The 26464-nt window shown below is 46.5% G+C and overlaps 1 protein-coding gene across 3 annotated transcripts in view; it reads left to right on the forward strand.

The window, feature by feature from the left end:
* Positions 1-9540: 9540 nt before the first annotated feature.
* fam49al (family with sequence similarity 49 member A, like) overlaps positions 9541-26464 on the forward strand; it is a 32120-nt gene continuing 15196 nt past the window's right edge. The window contains exons 1-2 of one of the 3 annotated variants that reach the window (XM_015348522.2): positions 9541-9917; positions 24155-24241. The gene's annotated coding sequence lies outside the window, so the exon portion shown is untranslated. Of the gene's footprint in view, positions 9918-24154; positions 24242-25273; positions 25360-26464 lie in introns of those variants that run through there. The other 2 variants (XM_069195400.1, XM_006631226.3) reach the window with 2 other exon arrangements.

Below are 26464 nucleotides of genomic sequence, written 5' to 3' on the forward strand. Positions count from 1 at the left end.
GAGCTGTTGCGAGGTGTTTCGAGATTGCTGCAGATCCCCCTCTCTCTCCTCGCAAGCATCACCTCGGTGGAGAGGAAGGCGCTGTGCACGCTCCCACACGCCTGCGCCTTCTCGGCGGAGAGCTCGCCGGCTCGCGGGTGACCGTGCCCTGATGCCTCAGCGCTGGCTTGTGGTGCAGCGCCTCGTGCGCCGTTTTTTCTGTCGTGCTGGTGAGTGCGGGGATTGACTGCCATGGAGATCTCTGGGCTCTTTCGCTTCAGATCCCCCCCCCCGTTGCCTGCTGTTCCATCCCCCTCCCCAACTGTGAAAGGTCTCCTATCCCCCTGCCTGCCCTGCTTTGCTGGTAGCCTCCACACGCTGCCTGGCTCAGTGCATTTTGCCCATATAAGGAGAGAGAGAGAGCCGAGCAGGGGCGAGATAGAACATACTATCTGCACAGGCTTTCTGGGGGTGTTAAGGAGGATAGCTGTTGTTGTGGGGGGGGGGGTTGTTGCCAGTCAGTGCTCTTTAGAATGGCAGAGAAATGCAGAGAAAGGGAGGGAGCTGGAGAAACGAGGTGACACCTCGTTGCAATGATGTAGAAGAGAAATAAGAATAAAATTCGACAGCTCCTCTTGCCCGATACAGCTCGCACTAGGCGCAAGAGGGAAATAACTTTGACAGCTTCCTTGGGCAGCCTTCTTGACAACCAACAAGCCACCACAACTAAGCTAAAACAATTGACACAATCATGCTTTGTGTTTTTAATTTGAAAAATGCATTTTCTGTATATTATTTCAAGCTGCACATTCGCATTCAGCTTAATTACACAGCAAATAGCACAGAGTAGCCAAGTGCAGAACCGTTCAGTCACGCAGATGAGGGAATTGCTCATCTTTCCGGCTCCTGCAACAACTGCAAAATGGACAGACAACACAACACATGTATCCGCTCCTCCGCAGTGCTTAACAAGGCAGGATTTTGGGGAAGAATGGTAGGATGTTGTGCTTGCAGCTATCAGCCAATCAATCAGTCATTCAGCCCAATCGATCAACACATCAATCAATCAGTCAATCCTTTATTTAACTAAATCTGTCAGTGGAGAACGAATCCTCATTGCGAAGGACAGCCTTGGCCAGGGGACTCTCCCCACTCCTGCAGAATGCACAAGGCGCAGCCCTCCAGCCCCAAAAGACACATTTGAGGAAGAACAAAAGAACAAAATGCCACATCTCACACAAGAGTTGAATTTGCATCTACAGCCCTCAGATAGAAAACTGAAATCAGTTAGCCCTGCGATCGAGAGGTCATCTGGAGCAGGAACCAGAAAGGACAGGAAACACTGGCCCTGATTCCAGAGGAGGGGGTGTTTGGTGGTCCTCTTTTGCAGTGTAAAAGAATTGACGATCATCTCATGTCACTCGACATGAGAGGCTGGCAGCTGACAGTCTGTATAGTAAGGACAGATTTCCTGTGTCACAGCACAGTGGTTTTCTAACTAAAAAAAATTCCACTTTTCCCCCTGCTTCGAAGGAAACTGCAAATTCTTCCCTTTTCTACTTCTTTATTCTGAGCACTATGTTACACATTTCTGATTTCTTCAGCAAAGTTTTACTAATGACAGACTGATCCTTTTATAAGCAGGATGATTCGATAAAGAGTCTTTTTGCTCTAGAAAGAACCGAACCCACGAACAAGTTTCACATCTAGTAGTATCTGTAGCACAATTTTTTTTAAAAATAAAGTTAAGTGCAGCTAAAAATAAATGCTCCATAATGTTGAAACACCAAAGGGTGTTTTTGTTAATGGGGTAAAATGTGGCTCAGGTTGTACACGATTAATGTTATCTTCTCCTTGACCAATATTCGGGATCTTTGGAATAGTTTTAATTTACTGCCCAGAACTCTTCTCTAATGTTTTTTTTAACTTCCCGTTCCAGATTTAAAAAGCTGTGCAGGGCAGGCTGGAGCACCTTGCAGTCACCTGCCCAAAACAGAGAAGAGAGCCGTGAGATTTTCACTTCTCATTCCCCTGCGGCTCTCCCCTCGCCATGCCTGCTCCGGGAAGCGAAAGCCTGTGTTTGTCCTGTGGTCTGGCATTAAAACGAGCAGCTTTAGTGGAAAGAGACCGTGCCATTAATTCCACTGCTGTCCGTGCAGATCTGTGAATCTCAGACCGCGGCTGGTAAGTGCTCCTGTTGTTTGGCAACAAATAACGCCCCCTTGCTTTCCTGAAACACCTGCCCAGCTTTACTTTCAACTCACCGAGGAGCAGAGGTGCTGGCCAAGTCACTGAGACTTTGTTGGGCATAAAACAAACGGGATTCTGTTCAACATCTGAACTTCCTTTTTTAAAAACGCGCTGTTCATAGGAACAAAACACAATATGAATACTGTAGTACAAAGCGTCTTACTCCTGTGGACCCCTGTGTCTGTTGTTGTTCCATGTGGGCCCTTAATCACCAGTCCTAATGCTCACTGGCATAATTGATCTGCTTGCAAGTTTAGACTTACATTCTGCACCATGTCCTTGGTTTTAAAAATACACCAATTAATGCACATCATTTCCAACGACTTCATCACCCCAGCCTTTATGCTGTAGCTCCTAAACTAAATAATAAATAAAAATTCTAACCAAACAGCTTTTTATAGGTGATCAATTGACAGTAAACAGACACAGGTGGGAATGACTCTGTTTCAGATAACCCGTATTTTTACTTCGGAGTAGGTCCAAGCGGACATATTCCAGCTTGCACATCTAAGTGAGGGCAGTCCTGAAATTCACTAATTAGCACAGTCTTCAAACCAATTACAGATCTCGTCCAGCTGTTTCAGAGAGTGGTTAACATTTTAAAGGTGGGGTTAATTAGCCGTGGTGATGGCGGTGCTGGAAATAAGGGAGAGCAGGGTTGAGAAAAGTGATAAGTATGAGCCAGGGGCAGAAATGGCCAGTGTGCCTCAGGGCTGGACTGCCGAGCGAAAGAAAGTTCAGTGTAAAAGATGGTGGACTCTGAGCAAGCCAGGCAAGGGCCTCATCCTGCGATTGCCATTTCAGTTTAATTGCAATGTGATCTCAAGGTTACAGCTGAGGCGCATCACTGCCCAACTCCAGTGAGGGAAACCAAGTAAAGAACACAGGGTTCAGCAAAAGAGAATCACAGCAGCTCTTTCACCTTTGCTGAATGTTCGTTTTTTTGCCGAAGCAGCCTAGACTCGAAGAACCCAACAGCATAACCAGGCATTACAGCAAAAGGTTCATTTTTAGTTGGATCTTGTATGGATTTTATTTAGTAACTCGAAATGTTTCACCAAATAAAGCAGTACAAATGAAGTTGTTTATTTTAAGAAGCCTTTAATCACTCTTAATGAATAACCTTGTTTCAGGGTAACGATTTCCCCAGCTTCCTGTTTTGCATTGCTGATTGGCTGCACAGCTCATTCATGCTTGCATCTTAATACTGATTTGAAACCATATCATGGTGTGCAAAGTGCAAATAAAGCTTATGAATGAATCACCTTCCTCAAAAATAGCCTTCAGTAGTTGTAGTGGTTGTAATACAATTTTATTTCTGAGCACTTTTGAAGAAACTCGAAGAGCTGTACAGCAGAGCGCACAGTACACAACAGAAATAAGAAAGTGAAAGAAGTACAGCAAATTGACTAAGTGAAAGCAGGAGTCAGACTAAATTGCACTTAGTTTTAGTAAGAGGATATATCTTGAAGTGAGCTGACAGGCGCAGGTTCTCTGCTGGATTTGGGCAGTGAGTTCCATTGCGCCGGGCTGAACAGCTCTATGCAGTAAATCCTTAAAATAACCTGGACCTACAGGATTAAGCATCTTACGCATGAACAGGAGAATCATGATATTGACTCTTAAGTCTCAGTGGGAGCCAGTGCAGTTTACCTACTACAAGAGTTACGTGGTATTGATGCAGAGTACTATCAGTTAGTACACTCATTCAGGTGACTGAATGTGGAGGAACTGAAGTCTATTTATTACCTCTAATGCACCCCAGTAAGGCATTGAGGTAGTCTTATCTTGATGAAATAAAGGCCTATCAATATTTCAGCCTCAGACGAACACCGGCCACTGGAACACTGTCAGGGCTGTTGTTAATCTACCATTCATAGTCTGTTTCAGAAAGATTAGCATTAAAATTGAACAAAGCACCTCCGCAAGTAGTTATTTTAACTGGCAATGTGCTTTTTGATGTCCCACCTTGTTTTCCATAAGCGCTGGAGGGTTTTTCCACTGCTCAATCTGAAAGAAAATTTTCCAATTAAGAAAATAATTAGCTCGATTAACTAATTGAGAGCGCGGATGGGCAGAATGAATAGCGGAAGGTCCTCTGGGATGGAAATGTGACACCTCTGAGCCTGGAGATTTGTCCGCCAGTGGGGAGAGAGGGAGTAATTACCCAGCAGCTCTCCCTGACAGCAGATTCAGCCTCTGGGGTGAAAGGCAGGCGCTTTTTAGACGCATCTCCCAAGCAGTTAAACGGCTGTTTAAACTTGTGCATTTTGAAGCTCTCCTCCAGATGACTCCTGTATGTGAACGTTGCCATCACTCAGAAGGCTGCTGCATGCAGCACGATCCAGACTGCGTCCCTCGGTGTGACACCACGCCCTGTTAACTGGTTAACTGTTAACTGGTGCCACCCCCTCCGCCTGTCCACTACCTACTTTCCCAATTTCAGAAGGCACAGTAGAATCATTCGTATTAGGTGACAAGTTCATAACAATGTTTAGTTTCCTTTGAACATCTGTCAGGACCCTGATTGCCTCATAGGCAAAAGAAGCAGATCTGTCTTGAGCCTAGAAAGTATGTTTCTTTTATGTTTCATAGACTAGTTTTTGTATTTCAAATCAAAGCTGAAGACTTATCAGCCAAAATCCACTCAGACAGTCTAAACTCCTTCTGTGTGCTGTGTTCACGAATGTGTTTGTAGTTGGGTTAAATGAAGAAACAAGGTATGTTTCCCACGTGCACTGTTTTGTTTCTGTGGTGCTCTGCTCTGGAAGCATGCTTCCTTAAAACGAAGAGGTCCTTTCCCCTCTCCTGTCTGGCACCTGCACAGGCACAGCCCAGGAGAGGCAGCGGAGTGGATTGTGGATTGGGCAGAGTGCCCTTGGGAAAGAGAGTGAGAGAAGTGTTTAAATAAATAAAACCCATTTAAAATAATTAACCCACCGGCTGGCCAGCCACCCAGCCTCGCCAAACGAGGAATCCCAAAGGATTCTGGGTCAAGCTTTCTTATTAAGTGCTGTAGATGTGAGCAAACAATCCTCTCGTAGATTCACAAACATACCATAGTACATCATTGTTAACCATTCTGCTTTCTGTAATTGATAGGAGAAGCACTGTACAATTAAGTGCAAATGCAGAGATGGGCAGCTTATTGAATGGCATCAAAGTTTGTTTTTTTCTAGGGGTGATGTGGTAGTCTATGGAATTGTTTCTGTTACTCCTTTATCAGAAGGTTTTATTCAGGTAATCAAACACAGAATGGAGGTTTTCTGTGTGGGTGGAGACGGGTGTCGCTAAGAGGATCTATACATGTACATATACAAGATAGCGGCCCACAATACAAAATAAAATAACCGCTGGCTAACATGCATCAGTACTGTATATATCAATACATATCTCGGCAGACAGCAATGACTCAAGAAGCCCACAGCCCATAGGTATGCAGGAAATCTCTGAGGTTAGTGTTTTGCAGAGACATACAGAAAGAACTCTGGCTGTTAAATCCCAACCCTTACCCTGCCCACTTCTAATAATTGTGTATTACTGCTTGGCAATTGCCAGTCTAGGTCAGTTAGGAACATGAACGAGGCTCGAACCCATGGCATCTGCAATGTGGAGCTCAACAGCATTTGGCCAAGTCATTCCTTCCTGCCTCTAGACTCAGACATGACTCGCAATACTCGTGTGAAAAGGCTGGGGGAAGAGTCTATGCTGTCAGGGTGGTTTCACATTTCTTTCTTATTTTCATCAAAATGATGCAACTCAGTGCAACAGGATACAAACGAATGGGTTTCAACCAAATCCAGAGCAAAGATTTGTGTCACCAGAAACTCCCAACCCTGCTTGTGACAGCAGTGCATCACACCACACATCCTGCAGACCAGATCCCTTCGGATTCAGGGATCGCTGCAACTGTGCTCATCTGTCTAGCACAGTGCGCACTGATTCGCAATGCATTGTGGTAGTTGTAGTCTGTACTGCATACGGGTAGGTGTAGTCTTTAAAAAAAGTAGAATTCCCAAAAAAGGAAACCAAGTGACAAATATTGACCAATTAGAAGGGTGAGCTTTCTCTCCAGCATTTCAGATACACTCAGGCTGAACACCCTGATTTTTCAACACTGATTCCAGAGGATATGACATCTCGGAAAAGGGGTGTTTTGTTTCAGTTGAAGGTAAAAGACATTATATTATATAGTTAGCAGGCAGGTCTTGCAAGGCTTCACCAAGACATAAGAATGTTAACACTCTTCTATGTCGTCATCTTCTGGATGTGCTTGGCTGTAGATTTTCCTGATACTTCCCTGAGAAAAAGACACATTAAAAACACGGTCGGGCACATGAGTTCACTTTAAAAGTCACAATTGAATATAGGACCCTGGGTGATGGTTAATACTTCCTTATATTTCTAGCACGTTTTTCATCCCAAGGGATTCCAGAGTGCGATTCCAGAGTGCTCTAAATACAGGATAGGACTTACATTACCCACCACTGAAGTTCAGTACTGATGCAGTCCTGTATCTAGTGTGTTTAAACATAGCCTATGTACTTAAGCAAGTCTAAAAAATGAAAACTGAGCTCTGCTAGTTGTCAACAACAAACCATGCAGCGAATGTCTACCACTCCTTCAGAGAGAATCTTCAACTGAGGCCAATGTCAGCCTTCGATAAATTGGCATTCGAAGATGATATGGAGTGCCAAACCAATACGCTGTTTTAAACGTCAAAAAATGTTTTTTTTGTATTTTCTTTGTGTCCTTATCAATATATCGAAGTTTTAAATTTCTGTGGTTCAGGAACCGAGAGGGCTGAACCAGGTTCTTTCTGGTGTGGCTATCCATACTGCGGAAAAACAGCGCCCCGTCTTTCCGTGTTCGCAGCACATCGAATCATTAATACGTTATTTTAAAATGCGCTGCTGATACGGTGAAGATCAGAGCAGTTACTCTGGCTTTTAGTTGATGTCTGTAAAAGCAGTATCAAGGTCTGCCACTCTTGACCTTTGAGAGAACTGAAAGTGCCTTAAAGTGACAGACGCTTCAGATCTGCGTGTGGGGTCTGGTGTTTACAGGAAGGCCCTAAACTATTATTAGAGTGCCCCTTTCACACTGGCCTGCCACAGTCTTCAGCAAAACACAGCAGAAAAAGAAGTTTCAATCCAGGAAGTCTAAAAAACAGACACCCTTTAAAATAGCAGCAAAGCGTCTCGTTTGTATAATTAGACGCATTGCTCTTTTGCACTTGCGTCGTTTTGTTCCCTCTGCGGTCCGATTTTCAAACGGCCGTTTCTTTCATGCAAGCACAAGGTGATCTGAGATTAAACAAATGCGAGCTGCTGAAACGCACCTGAGAAAGGGAACCGATTGATTTTTGTCTTTCGCAGGTGAGCACCCTGAACTCTACCGTTGCAGCGTTTTGGTAGCAGCATGTGGGAATGGTGATATCATCTCATTATCCTCGCTGAGAAATAGCAAGTGATCTGCCGTGCTGTGGAATTGTCCACCATGGGACCACTGTTAGTGTTGTCAATTTGCCATGATGAATTAGCAGTAAAAAAAAAAGAAGCATTTTCAGGCAGACATTCAAAAGCAGCAACCAGAGGTGTCGGAGGAACAAGTAGGCTTCCTTTACATGACAGTTCCATGCTTGGCGGTAAATGGTCTCAAAGACACCTCTTTGACAACATCATTCTTATATCAATGGGCTTCAGAGTCTGGGTCCTTGTTTCCCCCATGTTCTGATGCTGGATTACTCTCTTACGTGTGTAAATAATGTGCTTCTCTGCTGAAGCTGATTGTGAAGCACCTGTGAACTGATGTGCAGCACGAGTCAGATGGCCAAGCTGACCCCAGCAGTGACCACTCCTTCTTATTCAGGCAGGTGGGCGCCTCCTGTCAGAGATACCAGTTGCCTGCAGGAGTCTACAGAGTGTAACTCGTTCAGGAGGAGGAAATTGAGCTCTTGAGCAGAAAAGTTTAAAAACCTTCCTGTTGATGTATGCTGTTCCCCCAAGTGACTGCAATGTCAGTCAAAGGGAAAGGACGGAGGAAAGAAACGGGAACGGTATCTTGTCCATTATTGGGTCACTTCACGGAAGAGCACAATGGTTACAAGCAGGATGAGGCCGTTCTAAGGCATCTGAAGTCATCCCTTCCAGGCCCTTCTTGAAAGAGCCTGGATATCTGCTTTGACACCATGCCTGGGTAGCTTGTTCTAGACCTCTCAGCTGCTCAATCAGGCTTTATAAATGTACTTTTTAGTTAATCTGTATGTCACTGGTGCCTGAATTGGGAATCATTTCATTTGTGAGCCCTATCTGGGAAAAGAAGACAGTGATCCACTCTCACTGTATTGTAAATATATAGTTTTCCTATGTTAGGGAATTAAATATATTGTATTTCCAGAGCTGTATCTGTATCTACACCTATACATGTACACAATAAGGGGGTGATTTTAACAAAATTCTGTTCAGAAAAGGGAGCTTTATAGTCTTAATATCCACATTACATCAATGAGATTTGAACTAAATTTGTGTAAACTGCTCGGATTGGGCACTACCTGCAATTTAAAAGAGAATATAGCATTTTTACATTTCCAAGTCTTATCTTCGGGATCATAGATATATTAAATGAGAGAAAGCAGAATTATATATGTATATTTATATATATATTTACTCTATTGAATTAATGTTCGGTGCTATAACCATGCTTTTCAAGTAAGTCGTGCCACTGAAGCATTTTCGAATTTGAATTTGAATGATTGCAAATACTGCTGGCCTTCACGGACTTGTGGTCTACGTCTGCATGGTGTCACACGAGGAGATACCGGCGTGTAGCCCGGTGTGGAGGCCGGGGGTAAGGACTGCAGGCAGTAAGAAGCCAGTCCTTCGGCACTTTCCCATCAAGATTTGCACACAGTGCTCCGGCGGAGAACAGGCGGCCCCACGCAGAAAGCATTCTTCCCAGATCCTTAAGCAGGGATTCCTGATGGTGTCGGGGGCTGGATAAGTCACTCCAGGCGACTGCAGGCAACTGTGTGACTAACAGAGGGGATTAACAATGGCCATTCTGTTACTGTGCTACAATGCTGTTAGCCATGGGCCATTGACCGTCTACGGCTGCTGGAGCTGCTGGAGCCAGCTAGCAGGCATGGGGCTCCACACTTGCACTAGTGTTTGTGGACACCTGCTGAGATGTGTGAGCTGGATGCAGCACGGAAAGGGTTAACAGCCCCCCACCACTTCTACCAACCCCCTTTCTTGTGCCAGCAAGCTCATTTGAGACGTCAGTTGTTAGTCAGTGGGAGGAGGTGGGGGGGGTTGGTGGTCTTTGTGAGAGAGAGAGCGCGAGAGCCGGAGTAGAAGAACACTGCATTTTATTTCACACGGAACGGCAGCTGTTGGGCAGAGACTGTCTTGAGCACAGCGAGAGCGAGAGAGAGAGAGAGGCACGGTTTGAGGTTGTAGCAGCAGCAAGCGGACATTCGAAATTCACTCTGAACGGGCTCGTTTGGATAAGCCAGCACAATCGGAGGGGCGATTTCATTTCACGTTTTTTGTTTTGTGGTGTTTTTAAAAAAAAAAACCCAACAGAAAAGAGCCACCAGTGTCCGCCGTGTCCTCGCACACAGCCCTCCCTTCTCCCTGTGTGACAGAAGGAAGCAGGACAGCGCTATTTCCTCGGCTTGCCTGGCGGTAAGTGCCACCGGCTCTCCCCTTGCCTTCTCTGTGCCCCGTTCCTGCTGGGCTCGCTCTGCACCCTGCCAGCCCGCCAGGAGAAGGGCTCCTGCAGGAGAGGTAGCTGCTGCTGCACTGCCTCCTTTGCCCTCAGTATTGTGTGCGGCTGAGCAGCCAGGCAGCAGCACTAGTGCTTCCACAGGGCGGTATTACAGTAGACTAGGGAAGAGGCAGAGGCAGCAACATCTACACAGGAGCAGCGCATCCTTCACGGGCGGCAGTAGGTCAGTCGATCTGGGCAAAGCTGCAGTGGATTTAGACGAACCCACCAGCACTGTATTTATGTATTGCATTGCCGAAGTATGTTCAGGTGGATCTGCACGTCTCAGTGTCTCACACTTATCGTCCATCTGAGCATCTGCCTCCATCGTTGACGAGGCTGATATTGCCAATTAGGAATATGTTAATATTCCAAAAACGTGCAAGCCTGCACACAATTTTTTTATGCAGATGTGGCATTTATACACGCCTCACATAATTATTAATCTGGTCTGTCATCCTCTGCATCCACAAAAACCCCTTCTGCTTTTGCATTTTCTGGAGGTGGAAGCAAAAGACCGGATCTGTGCGTTAAAATATTAAATGCCAGTTTTTTTTCCACTTCATCTCGGTGGCGGGATATGCATATGTACCGTACGTGTGCATTTTTGTCCATGCAAACACTCGAAAACAATCCAGTCAAGGGACCCGATCTGCACCAGTGGCCGGGAGAATGGCTGGATGGCAGGCTGTAAATGAGTGAGCGAAAGAATGAATGAAAGGCTGGGCTCAGTCAGTGGCGCTGCTGATTCGTACATGTATGAACACTGAAACATTCAGGGGCATTAAGATTGATAGCTGTGTTTAATGCTGCTCAGCCCTTGGGATTTTGTTGTGTTTGATGGTTTATAAGGAAGCTTGTACTGTGAGTGTGTGTGAAAGAGCTTTCTTTAGTGGATACAGAAGACTGGGAGGACTAGGTGTCAGAAATAGCCCATTCTGGACATGGTGTTGCCAGTAATCCCTGCAGTTTAATGGATTTATTAGGGCTTGGCTGTGAATGATAACACACAAGAATCATTCGCTTGCTTCTCATGGCCAGATCTCAGTCTCTGTCAGGCAACCTGCTATTGGCTTGCTGGCTTTTTTGTAGCCTATTGATTTGTTTTTTGGGGTGAGGATGAAAGGCAGGGACAGTTGAGGGAAACATGCAGTGATGACCCGTTTATATGTGCACTCCCGGATTCAAGGGTACAGCACTGTACAGCGCTGGTGTGACATTGCCACACTTGTGTGCCTCCATAGTGCGCGAGGTCTGACAAGAGAAAGGGATGCCAGTGCTGGGAAATGTTCTAAGATTTCTCTCCAGCTGTCAAGAAAGACAGCAGAGCAGAGCTGGGGTAATACAGGGCTGGAGTCCGATTTGTCTTTAAATTTTTCATTTCTTCTTTCTCGTTTTTTGGTGGGTTGTATGTAGCCCCTCTGTTGCTAGGACACTCCCTTTGAACATTTTAAAGCAAGACTGTCATTGGCTGACTGTGATGATGCAAGCGCTCACCCCAAATTTCTCTATGTGCCTGTGAAAACACGATTACCTGTCCCTCTGACCGCCTCGGTTTGTCTGCTCATCAGGTTTCCTTTTTCAATACTGAACGTGCTTTCATCGGAAAATGAGAAACATCCTTTATTTGCATGCTGCCTGTTTTTTTTTCTTGCGGGCCCTGATGGTCTTTGTTTTCTATCTCTCATTTCCCCGGCCGTGTAGCATGTATCTCAAAACTCAGGTGACCCTGCAGTTTGTGGGTCTTGTGGACAGGTATTGCGATGTCCCAGTTTGATATCACAGCCTTTCCTCCCCTTCACAGCGGAGGAGCCTGTGGTTCTTCACACCATCCCCCTGTGGTACAGGGGCAAAGCAGCAAGAGGTCTTTCTTTCTGTTTCGAACGGTCGCCCTCTATTGTGTGCAGGAAGAGGCCCAGATGCGGCGTTATTTTTAATTTTCCCACACCGGTGCTGTCGCAGCCGGCAGTCAGCTCAGCCGTTTTGTTTGCAATTGCAAAACCAGCCATGAATTTAACCCACGAGCGTCTGTCGTCGGGGTTCGGGCTCCGAGGCGACGCGATCCAGCAAGGGCTCTCGCAGCAACAGAAAGGAAGGGGGGAGGGGTGAAGGGACTGTGTATCTGACTGTGTGTCTTTCTTAACCTTGAGACTCCATTGCCCAGCCGCTTCTGCTGCAGGGGGGGCAAAGGTAAAGGCGCTAAGGGCTTGGCGGGAGAGACTCCAGGGGTGGAGGGCGTAGGTGGGACAGGGGAGCTTTGTAGAGGACTGGAGTGCCCTTGGGAGAAAAAACCTAGGACAGTTTCGTTTGACACTGTGAATTGCGATGGCACCACGGAATCAGAACGGGAGATTTAGGAAGAATGGTGAATGCTTGTTCGTTAGACACATCCCTAGCAGCCAATTGCATGTTAACAACGCATTTTTATTCTTCAGCAGTGGCTCCTGTTGGTAAGCCTGGAATCTGAGTTATTCACAGCAGTTAATGTTCTGTGAGCTCCACAATAATGTGGGCAGTAGCGGGATGTCAATCAGCGATGCAGGGCGTCTGGCACAAGGCAGCCCCTGCTCCTAAGGTCCTTTCTAATGAATTCAGCACAACGTTGTCACTGCGCGGGAGAACTTGCTGGACAGGTGCAGCTCTGCGTCTGGTGCTGGGTTTCCAGTTCCAACACCCCTGAGAATCCCATTCACTTTGTTCACGGGAGCTCTTGCGTGAGCATCCCTGGACCGGATCAGCATCTTTGCACACAAACGCAAGAGGAGCAACGTGGCCGGGACCTTGGTAATGTTTTAGTGGAGTGTTGTTGCTGCCATAGTTGCCCCTCCCAGGCTGGAGGTGGGGTGGCTGTGACGCTGATTCCTGCCATGATGTTGTCTAGCAACACAGTCTTCACAGCCTGGTGAAAGGTGGCAGAAAAAAGTGTACTTTCTGACTGCCTTTTTGAGAATGATTGTTGCTGTCTTAGATCTTCACGTTCTGCCATTAATAGCTGTACAGCCTCATAAATCACATGCGATGAAAACAGTGCCGAAATAGAATGAATAATACAGTAATTTAGGAGAATTCTTCACATTTGTCTTATAACCTGGGGTTGTACTTTCACAGCACCGTGTACAGTCACAACAATGAAGATGCACTGGTCCATGTCTGGCTTTTATGCAGTGAGCTCAGTCAACCTTGCTTTCAACTGGCCGTCATGGATGTGCAGGAGCTCTGCTGAGAAATGCAAAGCAGCAAGAGAAATCTGGGCTTTTCTGTGTCATTTTTGTTCGTTTCAATATGGGTGTTGGGGGGGGGGGGTCATAGGTCAAGGATTGCAGTCCTCGCTGACTGTAGACATGAGGTCTGATCTACTAATCCCAAGTGTCAATTACTGCCTCTGTCCCCAGAGGAGAGGAGAATCCAGCATCTTTGCTTTGGCTCAGATCTGATCCAATTAGCACAGAGATAAGACACTGATAATCCTCAGCCCACAACAGCTCTAATTCGTTCCCTGTTTCATGGCAGTTCCTGGAGTACATCTCCCATTTTACAACGAAATGATTTTAGAGTCATTTCAGCTTCCGAGGTTAGGCTCTTCCACAAAATGCACCAGTTAACACAAATCAAGCACATCAGATATTTCACCTCAACAAATGTAAAGTAACCAGCAGGTGGTTGGCTTATAGACAAGAACATGTGGCTCCTGAAAACAGCGATGGAGGATTGGGAGTCTTATTTCCATCCCAGCTCAGAGACTGCCTCAGAGGCTGTAGGAACTGCTTGCAGCAGTATTGCTAGACAAGACCTCTTCACAGAAAAAGGCAGGGATGAGCATTTGAAAAGGGAGAATGCCTCTGTTGTGCTGTTCTGCATCTTACTCTGTATTTACCAGAGTCTACAGCAGTAACATTTTTCATCAAGATTGCTGTTAAATGCCCATCTCTTCTGACAAATTGTGAAAAGAAAGGTGATGTAAAAAGTTGTTGCTCGTCATTGGTCCACTAAGTAGACAAAGTGGCTTCCATTACGAAGCAGGGTGGCCAGACAATTTCTGACAATTTGCACAGGAACTGGTAGTTGCAGAGCTGGTCTGAGACGTTTTTTTTGCATGTAAGGAGTAGATTAGAGGAAAAATGACATTAAAATCTGAATAATGCAAAAAATCCCACATCTTTCATCTGTCCTCAAATGTCATGTAAAAATATATTTCTTCAGGCTAGTGTTTTTAATGCTTTGTCTTCAAAAATTAAGTTTGTGCAGAATCTGTGTGTTTGTCCTGGTGTGTTTACACAAGGGGAAAGAAATAGCTCTTGGAGGCACCTGAGTGTGTTCGCTGCCTGCATTTTATTTAACTTGTGCAGAAAAACAGGGACAATGCTGGGTGATGCCTTTGCTGTCATTCCTGTTTTTCTTCTGTATGAAGATTTTCCTCAATAGATGTGCACACTGTTCCCTGAGTGTCCACACAGTTTTATCCTACTAAGACCATGTGCTTATCTGAGTGTCCCATCACAGTGGTCTGATTTGTCTGGTCTCTTGATTACGCTTCTCTGTGCTTTGTCTCAACTTTCTCCTGTGTTTTACTACAACTTATACTGCTTCTACCTTGGTATCCCTCAGCAAAGATTTCTAAGGGTCGTTTTAAAGGATTCAGTATCCAGTCCAGTCCTATTGTGTTCACATGATGGAAGTGGAGCTGCCGTTAGGACTGGTTCAGCTCAGGGAATTATTACTGAGCAGAAACTGACTGGCTCATGGACTGTGCCATAGAGGTTATGAATGCAGCGAGAGGCTGGAATCATAAAACACAGCACCAGGGTTTACAAGATATGAGAATTGTGGCATAAATAGAAACATCATCTCTTAATCTTGAAAGTCTTTTTAATAGGCCCAAATTGTATCCAGTAAAACCAGATTGATGTGAGACAGTTATGTAAAGGTGTCTTATTAAACCAGACGATATCACACTATGAAAGCTTCTCCTGCAGCCTGTTCTGTAAAATGGCAAAAAGCTGTTTTTTAGAGTGTTGAAATCTATATTTGATCACAGGTGTTAACTTATCGCAATGACAAAACAGCGCTCTAGGAATAATCTATAACATCCAGGAATGAAGCTAGTCTGAATGCCTACCTTTATCTCCCCACCAGTCAGTCAGTATTTCAGCCTGTCTGCCATCTGGAGTCCTGTCTCAAAAGGAACTCCCTTTACTCATGAGCCAGAAGTGTGCTATGCTTTGCATTACACTCTACCAAAATCGATTACTTTAAACATTGTGCATGTCTCAGGGCTTTGTCATTCTTAAATCAAAAAGCACATCAGCACGCACTAGTTCAGTGCTGTTTTATATAAAAATGTGACCATGACCTGTTCTGACTGGAGCTGTTTCGTGTTGTTTTTTTCCTGACGTATTGACATGCTTTTCAAAAGAAGCCTTACAAGTGCCAGAACTAACGTCTGGATCTGTATTTGTTTAACAGCTTTGGCCTTCTAAAGTCAGGACACTAAACGTCTGTCTGTTTGAGAGAGAACCTTGAGTGGCCAGATTCAAGGAGAGCCGGTGATCTGGACAGGAACAGTGAGGAACCAGGCAGCTCAGATGGCTTGAATGTACTGTAGGGCTGAGGACACCAGGTGCCAGGATTCAGACTATTTTACCATAGTAAGTTCAGCACATTTTAAAAGGATGCAGGAAACCCAGTGCAGTGGAGTCAGGGGGAGCAGTTCCCCATGGCCTGCTTGTCATGCTACTCTAGGGCTGTGGCTGACCCTGTACGGGACACACAGGTAGACCGGGCTCTGTAGGCTGTGATACTGAGCGGCCCTGAGGCCAGGTCTCTCTCCCATCATGGGGGCTGAGGTTTAAAAGCCCAACGAATGGCCCAGCAGCAACATCACCCTGCAGTTCACAGCTGGCAGCTGTACCTGGGGGCGCTCACCCTGTGTGGGTCCTAATGCCCAGTATAGTGACAGGGACACTATACTGGGCATATATAGTGCTAAAGTAAACAGGCGCCGTCCTTCAGATGAATAGTAAAACCGAGGTCCTGACTCTCTGTGGTCATTAAAAATCCCAGGGTGTTTCTCGAAAAGATTAGGGTTCTAACCCCGGCGTCCTGGCCAAATTTTCCCATGGCCTTTACACATCATGGCCTCCTAATAATCCCCATCTCTGAACTTGCTTTATTACTCTGTCCTCACTGAGAGCTGGTATGTGGGGAGTGGACTGGCTCACTATGGCTGCTGTCGCATCATCCAGGTGGGGCTGCACACTGGTGGTGGTGGAGGGGATCCCCATTACCTGTAAAGCGCTTTGAGAGGAGTGTCCAAAAAGGGCTGTAGAAGTGTAAGGGATTGTTATTATGAATGCTTCCATCCATTATAATGCGGTGCCAAAAACTGTGGAGGCAGTTCTGTTTTTTTTCCATTCCACACCAAACCAAAATAATATCAGCCAGTATAACCAGAAACAGCTCCAGCACGATCAGCCACACATAGAGGGGGGCCTCTCCCAATCTATCTGTTTTTCTGGCCACTTCCATGCCGGTCTCTTTTTTTGGTGCATTCTACCTTCCTGAATTGGTATCAGTCTCGTACCGTTTCGTGTTCTCGCGTTCAGGCACAAGGGTTAAATCCCCCACACAGAGGCAGGAGAAGCATGGGAAGTGAGTGAGGGTACGAGTAATTCGAAGACGTGCTGTCTGTCCGCATGCAGTTTTGTCTGTCTCTCTGTCTCAACCATCTTGCAGCTCTGTAGCTGCAGTGCATTTTTATGCACAAGTGGCAGTCTGTTGCCTAGCATTGTGGAGAGCGAGCAGGTAGATAAGGGCCTGCAGATCTGAGTGGTGCTGACCTATTTTATTTTACTACTGAACAGACAGACTGGGGCTGAGATGCAGGGGCAGCTGTGCTCACTCAGGAGCTGCTAGCTTGCTGTCATTGGGGTACAGGGCAATGCTGATGCAGAATTGCAGCAGCCCTGGTTCAGAACTAAAAAATTGGCTGGTCTAAACTGGCAACTCAGAAAAAAAGTTAGTCGATTGCGAGAACTCGCAGCCTTCTGTATTGCAGCACTTGGGTACATCTAGCGCTCTATTTGCTTGATGAATTAGCAATCACTTTGCTAATGTAATGATGGAACTGCTGTCATAAGATGGATTTGAAGCCACATTTGGCTGCCCCCATATTTGGGAGGTATTAGAATATCACAATCTTATTTTCTTTAATTTCCGTTTGATTGGCTTCAATTAACAGTGACTGAGTAAGCAAGATTTCCCAATTTAGTGAAAATCCTTACCACCATGTAGTCTAATCTCATAAGATCTCAGAAGCTTAACAGGGCCTGGTCAGTACTGAGTTAGGAGATTTTGGGATTACTATAAACTACCTTTCTGTACATGGTGTTCGTGGCACTTTTTCCTCTGGTCCAGAGATTCCATCCCAATGAATGGTGCTGTAGGAGGGCCCGTATTTCAGATGAGGCATTAAACTGAGGTTCTGTCTACTTGAATAAGGGTGTTTTGTTCTATTTTGTGCTGGAGCCACCCCATTGGGCTTCCCATTGGACACTGCACTTCGGTGTTGGGTGTAATGGCTGCTCTGCCACATGCAAAGGGCTTTGGGATCATCAGGGTGGTGGGAATCTGGATGAACCTCACACAGCCAGGTTTCAAAGCTTCTTTCAGAAAACTGCTGCAAACAAGCATCAGAGATTAGCTGAATGGCCTTATCCTGTTTGTAACCTTTTTTATATTTTTAAATCCCAGTAAACGATATTTGTCGGGATGTCTCCTTTAACTGCTGGGGAGAATAAATCAGCAGCCATTGAGAATCCACTTTAGCTTAAATCAGACGGATATGCAGGTTAAATGGGCTCTAGGGTGAGTGATCAGTGGCTGATATGTTAAGTAAAAGGCATGTCAGGCTTTGTTTCATAATTAGTAGAGTTTTAGCAGTTTTACATATCAAACAGACCCACTCTGTGATAAGTTTAAAGGAATGTCACACGACTAAAATTAAATATCGAAAAGCCCTAATCATAAGGTTGGCAGGCAGGCTTTGTTTTAGTAATTTCCGCCCTGGAATTTGTCCAGAATCATGCATTTCTTTCCCTTCTCCAATTTCTTGGCTGGAAACAAACAAACCTCTTTGCAGTTTTTGTCATTAGCAGCACACGTCTTGCGTTACAGAAACTCATGATGTTCTGCATAAAGGTAACAGCTGTAGCACCGAGCAGAGACATGGCAGAGATTCACTCAGGCCTCCAGTAATCAGGCTAACAAATGAATGGACATCAGGCACAACTGAGAAGCGAAGAGACCCTGCTGGTTTAGGAACTGCTGGAGTGTAACTTGTCAGGCTCGAAGGAGCCGAAGTGGGCATTGCATGACGGCTTCCGTGGTCTACAAATCATTCTCCATTGCAATTGCTGGCGTAGCTTTGAGATGTTACCACCACTAGAAGGAGCCTCTTTCACTTACCCCTCCCCTGCCAAGCCTTCGATCAGTCAACTACTCAGACTTTCTGATGTGAGTAGTTCGGCCCACCAGGGAAGCTAATGGTTTTAGCTAATGCTTCAGATCGTGTTGATCTGTGAACGTCCCTCAGAACTAAACTCGTCACCCCAGAGATCGCTCTGCCTAACAACTAGAGAGGTCCTAAAGGCCAAAACCACCCCATTCCTTTCGGGTGCAACGGGATCCACCTATGATGTCTGTGGACCTGGCTGGACATCATTCATCTCCAGTGTTTTCAAACACTGGGCTATTTAAATAAGATCTGCAACGCTCCGACGGCCTCCCTACGGCACGTCCGTCCCCACGTGTTGTTCTGGATGATCATCAGGTACATGATGCTTGTCAGGTGTTCAACCTCCACCCACACTGCGCTCCGGCTCTAGGCCTCTGTGCAGTTCGACTCCTGGTGTGTCCAAGGTGAAGGCAACAAAGGACACCAGGGCTGGCGTCCACAGTAGATCACGTGATGACGTCCGACTATATATAGTGTAGAGGAGGGGGTAGCAACTCCAACCCTTTGGGAAAGTAGGGGCTACTGGTGTGTGCTCCATTTCTGATATGAATTGTTCAGTCACCCTTCTCTTCAGTTCCAAGCCAGGGGCCAGTTGAAAAGAACCTCAGGAAACCTGCAGGAAATCCTTCCGTGAGGCACATGGTCATGTCCACCCCTGACACAAACAGCAGCCCGTGATGAGCTTTGTCATCTTTCACCCTTTCTTTTCGTGGTTTCTTTCATCTAACTGCATGGTTTTCTTGACCATGGTGAATTTAAAAAGGAAATAATACAGAGTTTACCTGTGCAAGGCTGGGTTCCTTGTGGGCTCTAGCGCTTTAGGAGGTGTGAGGAGGTGATGAGGTGAGACACAGACCTGCTCGACTGCGTCCTAGACGGGTCCTGTTGAATCTCATGCCACAAAGGCACTTGCTCACCTTTAGCTTGTATGTAACAATAGTAGAGACTCCGAAGCTGGTACACAGGAAGTAGAGGTTTAGCTTGATTAATGGTTAAAGGTTGCTTCTCTTCAGCCGTTCCAACGCCAACGCCTCTGATTGGAAAGGGAGATGAATCGCCTCTCTTCTGTTTCTGTGCCTAAACAATTGGGCTGGTTTTTGTTGCGGCCCAGAGAGGCTGCAAGCATGTGTGTTCGTGTAATAAGAATGTAATTCTGCCGTAACAAAACGAACGACCGACTGTATGATTGAAACAGGCCATCAGACCTCCAGTGGTTGAGACAGTGGTTGTTTTGGGGAGTATATTGCAACAAATCGCTTACTGCGTGAATGTGTGGTCCAGGAGGAGAAAAGGCCGTGAGGGGTCATGAAAACTAGTGGCTGCTTCAGAAACACCCACACGGATTAGTCCGTGCCTTCCATTTTCAAACCCATCCCACCCATGGGTTCAAACCACACATTTCTGCTACGCAATCGTTTGTAACGCTGACTATCTCAGGAGCTTGCTTGCCAGGGCCAGTGGCTTGAGCTCTTAGCTCTTGCCGGCACCGTGTCATCGCTTGTTTAACCAGCAGGTTCTGGAGTGGAGGCACAGTGCGTCCACGACGCTGGCCTCGACACTGCCACGCCACACGCACATCAGAGCCGGGCTCCCTGGCCGGCATGCCACGCCGCCTCCCGGGAACACTCCCGATAGACGGGCGCTCGCCGGGATGGCAGTCTGTGTCGAAGGGCAAATTACAGGAAAAAATCAGAGCTGCTCTCTCTCGGAAAAAAATCTTGTTCGCTGACCAGAATTAATCTGAGTAAAGTGCCACAGACAGACAACAAAGACCCCCCCCCAATTCCACTTTGTTCTCTGCTGGATGAGCGGTGTTATTCGCTCTCTTCTTCTGGCCTTTTCTGCACAGAGAAATTGATTTTTTCAGGATAGCTCCATGACACACCAGCCTGCTTTAGAAGTACACCCTTTCAGAAAGAGGGGGGATGTATTATATTGATAGTACATCACGAAACAACGTAAACAAAATGACCTGGTCTATAAGCCTTCGTCTGTCCTGCCATTTCCTGTCCCGCAGACATCTTGCAGCTTGTGTGTTATCTTCCATGACCTTTGTTCTTCAGAAGTAATGTTATCCAGGTGTGGGCCATATATGTTCATGAATGACCACACGTGCATGGTATCATTCTTCTGTACGTGTCACTCAGAGGAATTGTTTGAATGCATATGTGCCTTTATGTTGAGTAATGGGGTGTGAGTTACAAAATTTCTTACTGCATTGCTATAAAAGGCTCTGCCCAAATTGGGCTAAACTGTCCTAGAATGAAACTTGTTGTTTGTTTTACGCTCTTTTTGTGTTTTCCTTAACAAATAACCTCCCATTTTCATGTGTGTTATAAATACCCTTAGGATGAAAGAGGTGGACTGATATCTCACTAATGCTGCCCTGCAGTACAGCTCAGACTGGCTCTGGTAGATTTAAATGAGGATGTTCAGACACAGTGGTTTCCTAAAATCGTCGTCTATTTTTGGGGGGGTTTATTTAACGCAACACTATCCAGTATGTCCCTAATTTAAAAGCTGATGTTTCGAGAAGCTTCTTTCATTGTGGAGGGCACCATAGTCCAGAGGTGACCGGCACTCTCTTCAAGGTCCACAGGACATTAGCTCTAACTTTACTCACAAGATCCAATTTCACTTTTCCCTCAGGGAACTGTACCGGATGACTTTGTTCCGTGTATTCACAGTTCCTTCCTTTTACTTTAAATCCATGGTTTGTTGCATCGTGTTGTACTGTATTCCTCATTATTTTACCATGAATTCTCAGCATTTGTGTTAAACACTACCCTGCTCTAGTCATGGTGCTGGAGATCTGAAGAACTGTGGCCCTCAGGGACTCCTCCTCAAGGCAGGCTCTGTGTCTCTGTGGCTTCTCAGGCCACAGTGCTACTGTGAGACCCACTCAGCCGACTCTACGCTTGGACCCAGGCAGCGAGCAGGGAAGCACAAGTGTCATCCGGGGTGGAAGACACAAGTGCACGTCTGAATGAGCCCACCAGCTTGGAAACCATGGACCGTGATGAGGACCCACTCTTCCTGGAAAGGGTCTGGGCAAATCTTCTGCAGGTCTTGAGGATCCCATGAGGCTTGGTCAGTGGAGTGGGAGGCGAGCAACACATAGCATTTCAGAATACAAAGAAACCTTTGCCTCTGTGCTGCATAATCAAAGCAGAAGGAACAGAAGAGCTATAGGAGCTTGGGTGTGTGGGCCTGTCTCCCAGCGAACGCCTGGACCGAAAAATCATGCTTTTTGGCTTAGACAGAGGGAGCTTTCTGGGGAAAGAAGGACCAATTGAAACCACCTGCTCTTCATCGAGTGTGACGGCTGAGCTCCACATATTTCCAAACTACAGAAAAGGAGAGATCTCATCCGATAATGAGATGGGCAGCAGAGCTTTTAGGATAAAAATAGCAGACTTGTCGTGTTTCAAAAAAGGCAAACCCGAACCCACTGCACTAAGAAATTTACATTAAAATGACGCACTGTAACGTCATTACCAAGTATCACAATAGAAACAGATTGGGGGAGGAATGAGTCAAGGGAGCGATTTCGCAGAACCTCAGTTTGGAATAAAAGTGTCGGGAGCAGAGGTTTTGTCAGGCAGGATTTCTGCTGTGATGAGATCTCAGCTTCTTCTGCAATTTTAAAAATCAAAGCTGAGCCCTTTTGTCCCAGCTGAATCCACAGCTGGCTTTCACTCGCTTTATCAGCCCTGCAAATGCTACTTCTTAACCGGGCTTTGGCCTCATCAGTCTTTAAATGCCGTCTTGCCTGCCTGCATTTGCAATTAAAAGGATTATCAAATCTTATCACAGGCCTGGCACTGGCAACGTCTGTGTGTGCGAGAGGCAGGTGGAGAATATCTGAGCCAATTACCACATCTCAAATTGCGCCTTTGTTCTGGTTGACCGAGATTTGGAACGCGAAGGATCAGAAACCCGCCAGCTGAGTAAAAACAGAGCTGGAAGCACTTTCTTTTATAATTGTTTACACTGGTATACTATGGTAAAATCATTGTAAAATGTAGGAACAAAACATAAAGTCAAGGTAAAAGCACAGAGTGTTGTGATAACTGGAAAAATTCCATGGATAATCACCATGAGAAAATGTCCTGAGGATTGTTGTGTATCTAACAAGAATTTCATGAGAATATGAAAGTGTTTCAGAAGAATACAACAGTTCCTCTGTTCTGATCAGTGAAATCAGCAAAACTGAAAATGAATCCCTTTTTTTAGGCAGCAAAACCTCCCTGGTTCGTAAAAAAAAACAAGTTCCTCGGGTTTTCGAAAAACAAATACAAAAATGTATGTTGCTTAACAACCTCGGATCATTCTGACTGTGCGATCATTCCCACCCGGCTGGGAGGATGTCAGTAAAAACCAGACTGCAGTGCAGGTTGTTCTGCGACCTGCACATCTGGATCACTCCAGTTTCTCTGTGCGTCTGCTGGCTTGGATGTACCAGGGACGGGGTTTATTGAAAGGGGTCGGATGCGCTGTTCATCAATTCCACGTGTGGCACTGATTCCAGCTTTGGTGGGAGAAGATTCATGGCCTTATCGGGTACCAGGGGGGCTTGTGTTGAAACAGCTTGTGGCCTGGCTTTGAAATATCTGCTGAAACCAATCCCTGGCTTCCCGGAATCTAGACGGTAGGGCTGCATTTTGAAGGGATGTCGGTGCCCATCCCCTGTCCCTGTCCGTTAGCAAGGTAGCCAGAACTGCAGCGCACTTCCCGGTAGAATCTGAGTCTTCCCACACTCTCCCCGTGGATCCCTGGACACGGCCGGAGGACTAGACAACATGGTGGCGGGGATCTGGGAGTGGGTGAAACGTGCTTTGGATATCCGGGAGTGAAAACGGAGAGGCAGGAGGCAGGTCTGGAGAGGGGCAGCTGAAGGAAGGAGTATCTCAGGTCAGCAAGCATGACAAGACATTCATGAGCGACATAGGCCCTGTACTGGCACCCCCCAGCGTAATTAGTTACTTTACTGGAAAATCTGAACCATTACTTGACAAAGCTAGACTGCATTTTTTACAATGACACTCAAGTGTAATTTTAACAAACAATATTCACCGGCCTCAATAAATTGGTGAGCAAGCTCAATGCATGTGTGCATCTGTGAACTCTGAAGGCATCCTGGGTCTAAAAAACACAAAAGAACATTTTGGTGCCTCTTTACAGATCAGGACAGAGGAAAACAGGAAACCTCTCTTTGCAGTATTTCCTGGATCAGAGCTCATGTTCAGATCCATGGACTGGCCTGACCTCCCCTTGTGAAAGACATATGGAATGCAGCAGTGGCAGCTCTGGAACTGCTGTTGCAAAAGGTCTTTGTTCCAATATATACTTTATGTAAAGGTATCTATGAAATCAAAGCCTTTAGAAACACAATGCAAAAACACCCGTTTGCACTAGCTTATAGATCATGCTTTAATACGCTCTACAAATCTTAAAGCTTGAAGAATGGCTTCTGTTCCTGTCTGGTTGGTGCAGTGACTTAGGGGCTCACCCAGGAATATGCATTCTCCTTCAAGCAAGGACACTGACAGCAGTGCAGGCAAAGAAAGGTAACGTTTGAATTTTCTCGCTCTATTTTTAGTCTCATGTTTCTCCCTGTCTTTTTCTCCCTGCTGGCTACAGGTTGTGCAGAGCTGATGCAGTGACTGACTCAGCACAGACAGCCCCGGTTGATGCAGTGAAGCGATCGTTCAGAATATCACGAGCAAGGTAGCTAAACCCCTGCAGCCTCCCCTTCCCTCTATAGGAAATTCAGACGTGGAAGAAACTGAAAACATCAGAGTCATGGTTCTGTTAGGATCAAGGGCTAGAGAAAGAGTTGAGAGCAATCAGAGCCAAGACACAAACAAACTTGCCAACGCGGTATGGCTCAGTGTGCCTGTAGCATTCCAGTGATGCATCCTGACCCATAATCAAGTTTAAATTTCCCCTGCGGGGTCATGACAACTTGTGCTGACTCCTGCAACTGCCCATAGAAGAGTCTGTGCACTGTCACAATCCCAGTCACTGACAGGGCCTCTGCTGTTGAAGTTCCTGGCACGCTGGTGTCTGAGTTTTTAAGAGCACAAGTATTGTGCAAAACTAATTTCGGGGAGGGAACAGGCCTTAGTGTAAAAAAAATGTCCTCTGTCCTCCTTCTTCACTTCCTTCTTTCTTGCTGCCGGTGGTTTTCGGTGTGTCTCAGCGAGGCACAGGACCTCTTTTCGCTGCGGGGTCCAGAAAGTGGAGGTTAATTTGGAGCTGTCCCTTTTTCGGACAGCTAATTCTCCAACGGGCAGCCAGTGTAGCCTCCCACACCGCACACCTGAAACGTGTCTGACTTACCAGAAGTGGAACACAGCGGAGCCACAATTTCAAATGCACATGCACGCTCGTTATTTGTCCTTTAAGGAAAAGAGAGAACTGCTGCTTGTAGTTTTGAGGAACTTGAAGGTGACGTATTTTGATGTGAAATAAATGATTCAGAACTGAACACAGGAAGCCACATCTAAAATCGGGTGCACACGGTCCACTAGGCAACCACCCACACCCCTCCTTTCATATACAGCACAGAAAAAAGAGCTTGTGCTAGCAGCTAGCCCTTTTAAAAATAGTTGCCAGAAAAAGAGAAGTGCGAAGGATTGTTGCGAGTGGGGCTTTGGTCTGCGCTGAGAGCTCAGCACCCAGCCAGCTCTCACAGAGACCTTCAGTGCCTCTTGCGCCTGGTACTCGCTCCCCAGACACTGCAAGCGGCACCTTCGGACACTCGCTGGGATTCACCGGGAAAGGGGAATCGCGGAGGGGGGAGAGGACAGAAGGACAAGGAAGGAGAAGGGCCAGAGAGGAGAGTAAGTGACGCAAACCGAGACAAAGGAAGAGCGTTTGGAGGAGTGCTCTTGCTCTCAGGCTCAAACGGTAAAAGAGAAAAAGGTTTTAAGTGTCTCTCTGAATTGATTTTGGTGGGAGTTCACCACTCTGGTGCTCCTGGTGGTTTTAATTGTGCTGGTGGTGCTGAGAACAGCAGCGCTTCTCCCAGGAGCTGCCCCGCCGCTGTGGGCTGAGGGCTGGGACGTTGGTGTGACCGGGGAGAGCTCAGGGCTTCCCCTCTCACCTCGCCGTGCGCTGACCTGGCTCCGCAGCTCTGGGGGGGTTCGGCGCTTAGCGTGGGAACTCCCCCCTCCACCCCTCCCCTCTCACAGAGTGAATCATCTCCATCGGCTCAGAACGGCTGAGGCCTTCGGAGGCGCTCGACAGATGGGGCATTAATGAAGAAAGCGTGCTTGCATTTCAGACGCTGGAACTCAAACAGTCGTTTAGAGCTCTCCGAAGGGGCACCAGGCCTGCGCTGTGTCGAGCAGCAAAAGCTCTCCTTTCGGTTGCCCAGAGCCAAACCGACTTATGGTCAACACTGGCTCAGCAGATAATGGTGATTTGGCTGAGTTATCACACGTGAAACCAGGCCAAGTGCAGTTGCCCCAGTTTTGGAGTTTTGACGCAGAAAACAGTGAGGCATGTATTCTGTTTGCTGGACCTGAGGGTCACTGCTAGGACTGCGTTTGGTGCCTTTGGGCTAATTGTGCATGAATTTGAATGTGACAGATTTGAAATCTCACAGTTAAAGAGAGCCAAAGTGCCTTTTCCTGACTAACGCGGCCCAATCTCACGGTCTTACGTACCCAGAAGGAAATGGAAGGCACTTTCTAGTTTCTCTCCCTCCCACTTGAAATGGCCTTCCTCAGCCTCACGTCCTGTGTGCGCAGTGAAAGTGAAAGGGCTACCCCTCACACTTTCTGCCAGAGGGTTTTCTTCAGGCGTGGGGGGATTTTGTTGGTTGTGGGGCTGGGTGGCTGTTAAGTGGGTTCTTCTCTGTGTTTAATTGGGCTGAGTCATGCGTCGACCTCGTCGCGCGCCTATATTCTTCAGGCTGTCCTTCTGCGCTGCATGCAACAGCTG

Source organism: Lepisosteus oculatus, chromosome 11 (assembly GCF_040954835.1).
Source record: "Lepisosteus oculatus isolate fLepOcu1 chromosome 11, fLepOcu1.hap2, whole genome shotgun sequence".
Classification (NCBI taxonomy): domain Eukaryota; kingdom Metazoa; phylum Chordata; class Actinopteri; order Semionotiformes; family Lepisosteidae; genus Lepisosteus; species Lepisosteus oculatus.